At 41.4% G+C, this 12,049-nt stretch overlaps 1 protein-coding gene across 5 annotated transcripts in view; it reads right to left on the bottom strand.

The window, feature by feature from the left end:
* LRRC4C (leucine rich repeat containing 4C) overlaps positions 1-12,049 on the bottom strand; it is a 1,145,515-nt gene that overhangs the window by 678,958 nt on the left and 454,508 nt on the right. For all 5 annotated transcript variants that reach the window (XR_008308694.1, XM_053256515.1, XM_053256493.1 and 2 more), the window contains one exon: positions 7,048-7,137. The gene's annotated coding sequence lies outside the window, so the exon portion shown is untranslated. The remainder of the gene's footprint in view (positions 1-7,047; positions 7,138-12,049) is intronic.

Raw genomic sequence — 12,049 nt, 5'->3', positions numbered from 1 at the left:
CCCCCGCCCTCAAGCCATGAAGTCCTACAATGAGGGTGATCCTTGAGCAAGTAGGAGTCAGTCCAGGACCTGCACTCCTTGAGCTGTGAAGCCTCTAAGGACTGTCAAGGACTCCTCCTGATGCCAAACGCCTTGCTTGAAGGTACTTACTAAAACTGCACTGCCCATTTTTACCACACTGTGCCTGCCGTTGTGACCAGGAAGAAACTAAGGATAGCAGTGAGAGGTAGGCAAAAAAAGCCCCCTCCCCTGGCAAGAGCCAATTAGCAGAGCAGTAAAAAATTCCTACCCAGCCCCCAAAAAGTACAACCAGTAAAAATAAACCCACACTGCACTCAGGGACAGGAGGGAGGGGTTGCTGGTTGAAAACAGACTGAGAAGGTAGGCAGGCAGGCAGGCCTACCAATGGCCCGCACAAGCTCCTCCCTCAGCCAGTGAGTTGTAGGGGAAAGCCTTGTGCTTCTTTTAGACTGAGGCTAGGGCAAAGTAGCTGTGCCCCAAATGGGTCGGGGCAAGTGGCTGCATTCTTCCAAAAAAGAACAAGAAATAGAAGTAACCCAATGCTTCTATTCTACATCTGCCCCATTTTTACTGTATCATTTCATATTCTGCAGGAAGCTTACTGTATCTCCAGTGTCCAAAAGCAGACCTCCAGTTGCATGAAATGCACTTGTATATCCGATTGTACACAAGCAATATTTATTATATCACCTGGTGTCAAATCTGAATTTTGGAGTTTCTTGTACTCAAACTGTTTCAAAGCTTTAAAATGTTCATATATGAATTATTTCAACTGGAGTCTATTAAGTAAATTTAAACATATATGTGAAGCAGAACCAGATCATGTCTTTCTCCAGTGGAGAAAAACCATACTTGGTATAATAGATATGCCCCTAAAATACTTGTGAAGCCAGGGGACAAGCATAAATCTATACATTAGTAGCGAGAGAACATGTAATTATCAAAAAATTATCAAAAAATGTGTGCTTGAAATGCAAAGATTCAAAAGCCCTTTCTTTCAAATTACTTTTTAAAACAGTATAATTTTTCTAATGTATAATTATGGTCTCTTCAGATCAAAGAAAAACAAATTAATAATAAAGAGCATATTGATTGAAATGTAATTTCTATTACCACTTCTTAATTGTTATTTATTCACACAGGGTGGAGTAAACAAACCTTTTGTGCATGTCCCTACAGCATATTGTTACTCATTTCTATGCTATGTTTTTGCCCTTTTATACAAAATTGTAAATAATAGTTCACAATGTATGAGTGAAGCATTTGTGGGCTTTTAATTAAAACCGGCTATTATAAAACAAACATACACGCAAAGAGTGACTGCTTTTCACTCAGTACTTAATATGTTTTAAAGAAAGCAGCTCTCTTCCCATTTCTGCATAATATTTCTAAATCCAAGATTGGTAAATCTTGGCCAAAATAAAATGCATGTTACTTTAAATCTATGTTGTTTAAAATAAAGGGAACATACAGGGCCATCATCCAATTATAATCAATCTGTGTTTTTACAACTGTATGCCTAATTTTGCAATGGAATACCCATTTTATTTGAAGTGTGGAATGGGGTACATCTATTCCATTTTGTAGAATCTATATAATTAATTCTCTAAGACATGCCAGTCCTGGATCCATGGGGATGCGTGGTGGAACTCACATGTGTGGCAGAAATCTTGCGAGAGCTCCACACATGCTAGCAGCCAGGAGTTTGGCCGTGTGGGCAAAAGCAGCGAGGCCAGATTGCGCTGGGTGGGGCACAGAGGAGGTTGGAGGAAGTGGCTGGCTGGCCAGCGAAGTCCCGCCGGCCTGAGGAGGCAGCCAGATGGCGGGCGAAGCTGCATTGGCCTGAGGAGGCAGCTGGCCGGTGGGTGAAGCTGAACCAGTGTGAGAAGGTGGCCAGCTGGCGGGCAAAGCTGTGCCGGCGTGAGGAGGCGGCCGGCAAGGAACTAGGAGTACAGATGCTCTGTGCCTGGTCAGCTAGTGTTAATTTATTTTTAGAGTTCTATGCCAACTTTTGCTAATATAGCCTCATCGAAGTTCATAACATATATAAAACAATATGTATGTATGTATTTGTTTACATACATACAAACAAACATAAAACAATATAAATAAAGACAATATAAATTAATTTAAAACACTGAAATACAATCAAAATACTATTAAAACTTTATAAACAAACACTGAAAGCCATAAAAATAATGTAGTGGATTCTCCTCATTCCCCAAATGTGCACCTGAATGAAATAGTCATAGGTTGCCTGTGAAAAGCCAGGAGGAAGATGAGGTAGGTATTTCTTAGCCTGTTGGCAAATCTGGAGAAGCTTTATGTGCATAACAATCGGGGCCTCCAAAGATATCAGGAGGCAGAACAGGGTCCCCCTGGCAGATCTTGTCAAATCTGATGTTCTGCTGAAGGGTCAGCTCTTTAAGGGACATCTCACTGGCACCCAAAAGTGATGCTTATCAACATGGAAGTGCATTGCACCAGGAAGATTGTGCATCTGATATGGGGATTTTCTAGATAAGTCTCATTTCAGAAGTGTGGATATTGTGCAGCATCAAGGCTAGATTTGAGCTATTGTAAATGCTGTTGCACTACAATAAAGATATTGTGCAGTAATTGCTCAAAGAAAGTAACCTCTGTGACTAGTTCTTGTCTTTGCAGATGTTTGCACTAGCAGCAGTTTCACACTAGCTAATGTTGCAGCGGGGAAGTAACCCGCCTAGAGATCAGGAGGCTGTTTGTTCAAATCCCCGCTGGTGTGTTTCCCAGAATATGAGAAGCTCCTATATTGGGCAGCAGCCATATAGGAAGGTGCTGAAAGGCATCATCTCACACTGCGTGGGGGAAGGCAAGGGTAAATCCCTCCTGTATTCTACCAAAGAAAAACCACATGGCTCTGTGGTTGCCAGGAGTCAACACTGACTCGGCACAACCAACCAACCAACCAATGTTGCATGTTAAGTACATGCATCATGTACAAACTCATATATATGCCTGAGAACGTTCCTCTTCCACTAGCCGCAGTACAAAATTGCATAACATTACACCACAACAACATCACTGTGGTTGCTACCTATTTTGCTTCATTCTACTTCAGTCCTTCAGCTGTTGCTGGACTACAACTCCCATCATCCCTGAATACTGGTCACTGTAGCTGGGGATGATGGTTTCTAGTCCAACAATAGCTGAAAGACAGAAGTTGTGCAACTCTACTCTAGGAGCAAAGCAGAGATGAGCAAATCCTCTCTCTTTCTCTGTCTAGTTGTGACATTTGTGGTACTTATTTATGTGGTTCCACTTTTTTCAAATATAAAATTTCCCAAAGCAAGACAATAAAATGTTCATATTTAAAACAGGAACTATTTTACAAATATGCAAGAAAAGCAAGAACATAAGACAATTATGCAACATTTAATCCATTAAAACCAGCATTTATGTGGGATCTGAATCATATATACAGCATGGACATTCAGCAGAAAAAAATTACATCTTGACACATGGAAACTGAATGGCTAAAGCCCCATCCAATTTGTCACTGGATACGCAAACATGCATATAGGACCAGACACAGAGTCCGCTGTGCCAGTATTACATTGCTAGTTGTGTCATTCTACTGTGGACACAGTCAGGATCAGGAATCATGCTAACACAGTATAAAGTTTCAGTGTTACTATACTAGAAAGTCACACCTACAGTGTGGAGCAAAAGGCTTTCTACATAGAACCAAAAGGGGCATGTTTGAAGTGAGAGCAGGGGAGTTCAAAATTTGAGATAACTTACCTCAGTTTTTTGTCCACCACCTTAAGGGCATTTCAGTGTCCACAGAATCAACTCTAGCCCAGTACAGAATCAATGACAAACCACAGTTTAGAACAGGGAGAGGGCTGAAACTTCCAGTTCCGAAGTGGAGATTAGAAATGTCCTTAACTAGCACTCTTAATGAAGGGCTTATTATTTTTCAGTGATCATAATTATTATTGTTATTGCATTATTGTTCCCTGGATACCTGAGGGACTGCCTGCTCCCAAGGGTTTCTGCCTGTTTGACGAGATCACCAGAGGTCTCTGCTCCATGTGCCAACAATAAAGGAGGTTTGGCTGCCAGGCACGTGGACAGGGCCTTCTCAGTTATTGCCCCCAGACTTTGGAATGCTCTCCTGGTGGGCACCCACTCCTCAGTCTCCTCTCCATCACAGTTTTTAGAAAGCTAGTAAAATCTTGTCTTTTTACCTACTGTAGGTTTTGAGATGAGTGGTGTTTTTTGTTGCTGCTGCTTTATATTTTACAGTTATATCGTGTATGCTTTTACACTTTTAATTAATTTGTACTTTTATATTCCATTTTTATATTTTTATGGTGTAATGTTTTTAGTCGTATATTGTTTTGTAAACCACCTTGGGATTGTTTTTGATGAAAGGTGGTATAAAAAAATTAAGAATAAATAAATATTGTTGCGAGATGCAACATTAATCTGATGCAGGGGACTAAGTACATAATTCTGCTAATAATTCCAATCATTAAACCATGGTTAATTGTTACATCTGAACTGGGCATTATTAGATGTGAACCTACATGCATATCACTGTAAGTGTTTAGGCTCCTGTTATAGTAAAATTACAACCAAGAGATAATATTGCTGAGGTGCCTCAAGTCACTTCATGCAATGACATTTTGATAGCTTTATGATCTAGGTACTCTGGGGTATATTCAGTTTTCCATCTCTATCTTATTGGGGGGTTTTTTGATTGAGGATGACAATAAAGTTAATTTTTAAAAGGGTGGGGGATGTAAAAACAAAGTCTTGCAGCATTTTAAACCAAGACTCTTAATGTAGTGAAAGTTTTCATGGATTAGAATCCTTACTGTTGGATGAGATGCCTGAAATGGTGTGGTGTGGTGTGATGTGTGTAATACACAAATATGTATAAAAAATAAAATTCGCGCCAAAGGCCATGAAATGAAAGAGTTAATGTTGACAGTCACAAAGCTTTGCACAGAAAGCTTTTGCAAAGCCACAAACTTTGCACACAAGACTACAGCTCTTCCATTTCATGGTTATTTGATCCCATGGCAAACTCACCACCACTCACCACCACCATAGTCATGTATGTATGTATGTATGCATGTATGTATTTGCCAGCTGAGGATAACACTCCATGCAACTGATGAAGTGGCTCTACCTAAAGGCTTAAGGTTACAACAAGACTCACAGTTATTTTGCTACAGCACGCTACCAAGGCTCCCCGACTTGGGAGGCTGTAGTAAATAGATAATAGTAAACAAGTGCATGCTGCTGCACATAGCAGGTTCTCTTGCTTACATGATGATACATAAATAGCAACTTATGGAAAAGAACAACAGAAGTATTCATTCCAAATATACACAAGCTCTAGGAAAGGGAGGAGAGCTGGTCTTGTAGCAAGCATGACTTGTCCACTTAGCTAAGCAGGGTCTGCCCTGGCTGCATATGAAAGGGAGACTAGAAGTGTGAGTACTGTAAGATATACCCCTTAGGGAATGGAGCTGCTCTGGGAAGATTCCTGCCTGCAACCTTGGTGAAGCCGCTGCCAGTCTGTGTGAACAATACTGAGCTACATGGACCATGGTCTGATTCAGTATATGGCAGCTCCCTATGTTCCTAAACACCAATATTTCACTATTCATGCCTACATCAGAAGACCAGAAAATTCTCTAATCACATAAAAAGATTTTGGCTCACAGTAAAGTAGTTCACAAACTTTCTTACAAAGGTACAAGCAATTTCAAATACGTCTTCTCAATACCAGATTATTAGTACACAGTGCAGTAAGAATTTAAGCAAGAAACCCCTCGTCCTTCTTGTGTGTATTAGTGCAATACCACAGAGCACATCATTAATATTACTTAGTGCCTTCTCCAAGCTAAAAGAGATGTATACCTTGATTAAGCCTGTCTTTAGTTCTGTGGTTTAATATGTGGCATCCCTGCAGCATAAAGGTCACCATGGTGCTATTTCAAGGGAGAAGACGTGATAGAAGGTCTAAGTAGACATCAGGTCACTTTGCTGATTATCTAGGGCCTTTATAATTTTCATTGCTAAGCTTTATTAATTATCATCAATCTTGCTCTACAATGCCCTTTAAAAAGTAAAAGGGTTGAGCTCTCCTAGACATAAGGGTGTCTACCGAGAACAGTTCTGGGAGGGAGACTAACGATTTCAGAGGTAGGAGGTTAAGACCCAAATTGTGCCTGTGGCAAAAGCTAAAGTAATATTGAAAAGAAAAAAGGTGAATCTTTAGGTTTGAGGTCTTTATCGCTTTTCTAATATCATGCAGTTTAACTAGTATACTTAAGGATTGTGTAGCAAGAGAGACCACTTCCTTTCTATGGTAGTGAAAACAGGTTCTCTTTGGAGTTGTCATTAATTTTTCTTCTCTGAAGGTAGACATTTTAATTATGTACTAAAGGAGATTTGTGACTCTCTGTTGCTAAGTGTTCTCTCAAAGTATTGCAATGACCTAACCCAGCACAAAACACCTATCATGAAATGGCACAGAATGAACCACAATGGAAAGGTCTGGGCCATGATGCAGAAAGGTGCACGAAAAACACTCTTTCAGAAGTGCCTTCCCATACCCAAGAACTCTCAAATTAATCTTTAAATTTCACCAAGTTCAAAAAACAATTCAGGAATTTGATCTAACATGAAATCTCGAGGAAAACAGTATACTGACAACGCTTCCTGTGTGAAAAGCTCTGGAGTGAATCTGAATAATGTTTTTGGAATTCAGGATTAGCTTGGGGCTCCTAACTGGGCACCTTCAAAGAGGAAAACCAGGGGGAAAAGTGAATCTTTTTTCCCCTTCGGAATCCCAGACCTGTAGGAAATCCTCTCGATATTATTTTGGTATGTGAAGTCAACCATCATTTCAGCTAACTCATTCAGATTTTTTCTGATGAGAACTAAAATGTAAAATGTTTATAACTAAACATTAGCTAATAGTTGTGGGGAAATGATCAGAAAGCAAATAAGCAGTACACTCACATAATATTCAGCATAACCAGTCAAATGACATCTTCTTTGCCCTCCAAATCTGTAAGCCGGCATGATCCTTGGTCAGAGAGAAATTCATTTCTGAAGAGGAGAGGGAAGAAGAAAAAACTGAATCTAATCTTAGATCATTTTAGGTTGGGTTTGCATTGTCTGATGAAAATGAAAGCCACCAAACAGCAACCTTGCTCATCCCTCATTAATATCTGTAGGGCATATTTTCGAATCCTTCTTCTGCAGTGCTTAAATTTGTCTGCACACAATCTCAAGAAAATAATGGAATGACCATCTGTGCTAAGATATAACATAGAAGTTAAATTTCTAGATTTTGTTCTCTCCAGCTGAAGATGAAGCAAGTGAGAGACTAGTACTAATTGCTTTGGTGAGTAAAATCAACATTAATAATCCAATGTGGTCAGTGAGAACCTAAGGTTATTCATTGTTTGTTTATCCTAGTGCTAAAACATAATATATCTTGGGAGCATAGTCCATCAGTGACTCAAAGCTGACCACAGTCCTGCTGAAGTATAATCAAGAATGGAAACATACTATAGTAGGTAATCAAATATTATTTATTATTATTATTTATTTGATTTTTATACTACCCTTCCAAAATGGCTCAGGGCGGTTTACAATTAACTTCTCTTTCTGTGCATTCTCTATTTTGTGCACTAGAAATGATATCAGTCTTGACATGTACATTTTCATGAAGTGAGAGCAGGTGATATGATATAGTCTTGCAATTTTGCTACTTTTCATGGAGCAATGAATATGACATACCATATCTGTGTATCTATAAAGCATATTCTGGCTTTATATTTATATTATCAGGCAACAAAGTATTAGGTTTACCATTTTACAAAGAAAACTTCTTGATTTTTTCCTAAACAACCTGAACATAAAACACATCATATACTGTGATTTTATAACAAAGACAAAATACATTATAAGTTTTCTTATTACCGCTTACTCATATCAACACAAGAATAAATATAAATTCTAAAGCCCAGTGCAACAATCATGAATATTCAGGCATGACCAGGACAAAGTTAAGAACTTTAGCACTTCATTGGTTTCTGAATTCTTTCTCTTTGAAATGAATGGGAATTTACTGTGCTTAACTTTGATTGGATCACAATTTTCTTTAGTTTGTACTTTCTTATCTGGCTCTTCGATTATGTAATTGGGGTCCTGGACTAGACCCAAAAGTGTGAACTAGGCCCTGGACTCTTAGCTATTCACGTTGGACTAGCTTTCAGTTAATTTATTGGAAGATTGGCAAACATGTCACATCAATACATGGAATACTTCTCTTCCTGAGCATGTGGCGATGGCCCCTCATCATGCATAACAGTACCACTTGTTGACACCTTACTGATGCAATGGAAGCAAGTAATAGGGCCTATGCACACAACTGGTCAGGTGGGGGGCAGGAGGAAGCGTTCAACCTACCTTCCCCCAGATGACTGCTCGAAGTCCCGAAGGTGTGCAAGCCACGCACCCACACAACCAGCACTGCTGAGAGCAATGTGGATTAGTCTTTGCATGGCTCCCAGCAGTGTGGATGTATAGAGGCCGGGATTCATTGTCCGAGCCTCCAGGAATCCCACAATGCACCATGCAACATTGGCTCTAGGCGCCCCTCTCTGTGTGTGGCCAGGCTGGAAGCACCCTGGCTTGCACACAAACAGCAAGCCCAGGTTAAGGGAGTGATCGCTCCCTTAACCTCAGGTGACAGCCAGGCTAAAATGCAGGGCTGCTGCTGTGTAGCCTGCCTTTTTGGTGACGTCTGTGCTTCAACTGTGACACTGCCTATGAGTAGTTGCTATCAGTGGCAGCCCCCAGAGTAGTCTGGAAATCCACTGCATCTATAGGTCTCTGTAGTTGGCCTGCTGTGGTAGCCAAAGGGTTTATCTCCTGCTATGCTGGAGAATTATTCATTATTAAACTGGCGTTTCTAGCAGTAGGCTGTGTGTCTGGGAAAGGTTTTACTTTTGTCTGATTTTTGTTCCGTACTTATGGCTATTAAGAAAAATGGGCCTGGATTTAAAACTGTATTGGGGAATGAAACTTGGGTGTTATGTCATGAATTATATTGCATGGGTGTCTCCATTAAATTTTGCTGGATACCTGCCCATGTAGGGATTCATGGGAATGAAGAGGCAGATATATTGGTTAAAGAGGCATTAGGGTGGGAAGTAGTGGACTACAGGTTGGCTTTTACTCAATCAGGCTATTCTCACGACTGCAGGAAAGTGGGCTAAAGGAGCCCAGCCCGCTTTCCTGCAAATCGTGGGAAACGGCGGAAGCTGTGTGGCTCCTGGGGGTTAGTCCGCTTAAGTTCCCCTCCCTTAAATGAGGTTAGCGAAGTGAACACGACCCATTTTACTGATCATGTGCCACCACGGTGTGGCTCCATGCCATGGTGACACATGAGTAGACCCTCAGCCAGGAGGCTACAAGCAGCCTCCCAGCCTCAAGGTCTCCCCAGAATGCCCCGAGCACTTGCATGGGGCATCCTGGGACTTCCACATCCTGGGACAACATGCTGACCATGTAAATGGCACCCGTGCATATACAGACACCATATGCAGACACCTGATGCTGTGCAGGGGTTTTTGGGATGCACACCTTTCCAGCTGGAAGCTAAATGGGGCAGCTCTCCTTTTTCTTAATGCTCCCTTTTGAATTTCCAAAAAAATGCTCGAACCGTGGTTCGGGCACATCCCTACTAGCAACTCATCAGATTGCATGCATCTCCCTCTATAGGAGAAAGAGGAGTACTTCAACCTGCATTAAACACAGAGAGCAGAATAAACTGCACACCATGCCACATTTTGGGAAGGAGGATGTTTTTGACCCAAGCCAAGAATCACGGAGCAGATACTTTGGAAAGCTGAATTTCTCTTCCAAACCCAGTGCTGCGACTGAGGATGCATAGAAGAGTTCTGTCTGCTAACTGGGCAAAGCGGCACCTTTTGAACATGCTGATTGTCTTTATTTAGCAGGGGGGGAGTAACTGGCCTTATCCAGCCCCAGCACTTCCAGTGACTGTTGCAAGTGTCTATCTTATGTTTCTTTTTAGATTGTGAGCCCTTTGGGGATAGGGATCCATCTTCTCTCTCTGCAACCACTCACTATGTGTAGTTGTTCCATTCATGGGCTTATCTGATGGCTCTGAAACTCCTTGATGGAGTATCATATACAGAAATTGTTATGAACCAAAGCATTCTATAATTTAAATCCTGCATCACAGCACAAGCAGGGGCATAACTATAATAGGGCAAGGGGAGACAGTTGTCTTGCCCCCCCCCCAAGGTAAGTCACATGACTGACACCCCCAGCCACACACCCGCCCGGGCTTCCTTCAGTTGTATTCATCCGCTGAAATTGATGTGAGTGTTAAGACCTGGAGCTACCAGAACAGCAGGTCTTTCTCTAGTACCATTAAATGACTTGCATTGTCCACAATTTACAAAACCTCACATGGGGGGAGATAGATAGATAGATAGATAGATAGATAGATAGATAGATAGATAGATAGATAGATATGCTTTTTGTTACCACTATTCAGCCTCATTTAAGATTTCTTTACTTCATGAGCTGAGCTTCAGTGAGGGGGGCCCATTTTAAAATCTTGTCTTTGGACCCACTCCAAACTTGCTACACCCCTGAGCACAAGGCCACTCGACAGCCATGTTCATTGCAATCCCATTGTTCATATGGAATTCTACTAGATGACATGCTATAAGACCAACTGTTGTGAGGATTGGGGCATTCAATGCTGCTGGTTAGCCATGCTAGATTTGATCTTAAAATGGCTTGGAAACTGCCTTTGCAATGGAATCTGCAGATCAAGGTGCAAAAGATCTCCAACCCAGTATCCAATTCGAACCAACCCTTGGAATGGACGCTTCACCAGATAGCCCAAATACATGGAGGAAAGGAACATCACAATCTGGCTCTGCAGTACCTACAAAGAAGCCTTGCTTCTGCTGTGGAGACAGCCATAACCCACAGACTTGCAGATTTGTCACAGTGCTCAATGCAATACTGCAAAAATAAGAGACACCTAGAGAAGGTATTGTTGCAGAGTGTGATCTGTCTGTGTGGATTACAGAGCAAATACCAGTGAAAGGTTTTTAAGATAACTTTACTTGGAAGACAAAGGCACTCAGAGATCAATACTTAACATGCTGACTTATCCACAAAGGAACAGGAATTAACAAGAAGAGGAAGGAAAATAGAAACTCCTAGCAACCCCAACCAATACAAGGAATGTATAGTGCCCCCTCTGGCTTTATAGTAGATTGCATGCAAACTATACAGCAAGCTAAGTTGCAGCTGTTCCATATCCTAACAGGTATGCCAAAATACAACAAAGAGGGAGAGCAGATCACATAAGAGTACCTCCTATAGAACACACCATCTAGAGGGGCCGCCAACAGCAACCAACCCAGCAGATGCTGAGGAATAGCCCATTCTCATTATGAAGAGACCACAGCCTGAATCAATAATAATTGCTGTTACCAGGAACAGGAGTGTTGTCTAGTTCGAAGTGGACTCAGGAGCATCTGGTAGCATTACAGAAGACGGAATACTCCAAAATTTGGTGAAGAAAGACCCTAGGAATTCAATTGGAGCCTATAGTAGGAGTCCTCAGAACTTACTCAGATGAGAAGATTCCAGTTTTAGAGTCAGTGGAAGTAGGTGTCTCCTATAGCTCTCAAACAGCCAAATTACCTCTCCTGGTAACCCAGGGCCAGAGAACCAGCCTTTTGGGAAGGGATTGGCTTCAAGCCTTAAAATTAGACTTTAAAATTAGACAGGAACTCAGGGAGCAGTAGACAATGGAGGCATCCTACCAGAGGTGCTGAATAGGTATGTGCATAAAACTGGTTAGCCTCATTTGGTTCGAATCTGAACCAGACCCAAACAGAACCAGGCATGTTCAGTTTTGTGAACCCCTTAACACCACCCAGCTAGGCACAAATTC

This window comes from Hemicordylus capensis, chromosome 1 (genome assembly GCF_027244095.1).
Source record: "Hemicordylus capensis ecotype Gifberg chromosome 1, rHemCap1.1.pri, whole genome shotgun sequence".
Lineage (NCBI taxonomy): Eukaryota > Metazoa > Chordata > Lepidosauria > Squamata > Cordylidae > Hemicordylus > Hemicordylus capensis.
Note: the sequence above shows the minus strand (reverse complement) of the source record. Positions and strands in the feature narration are given on the sequence as shown.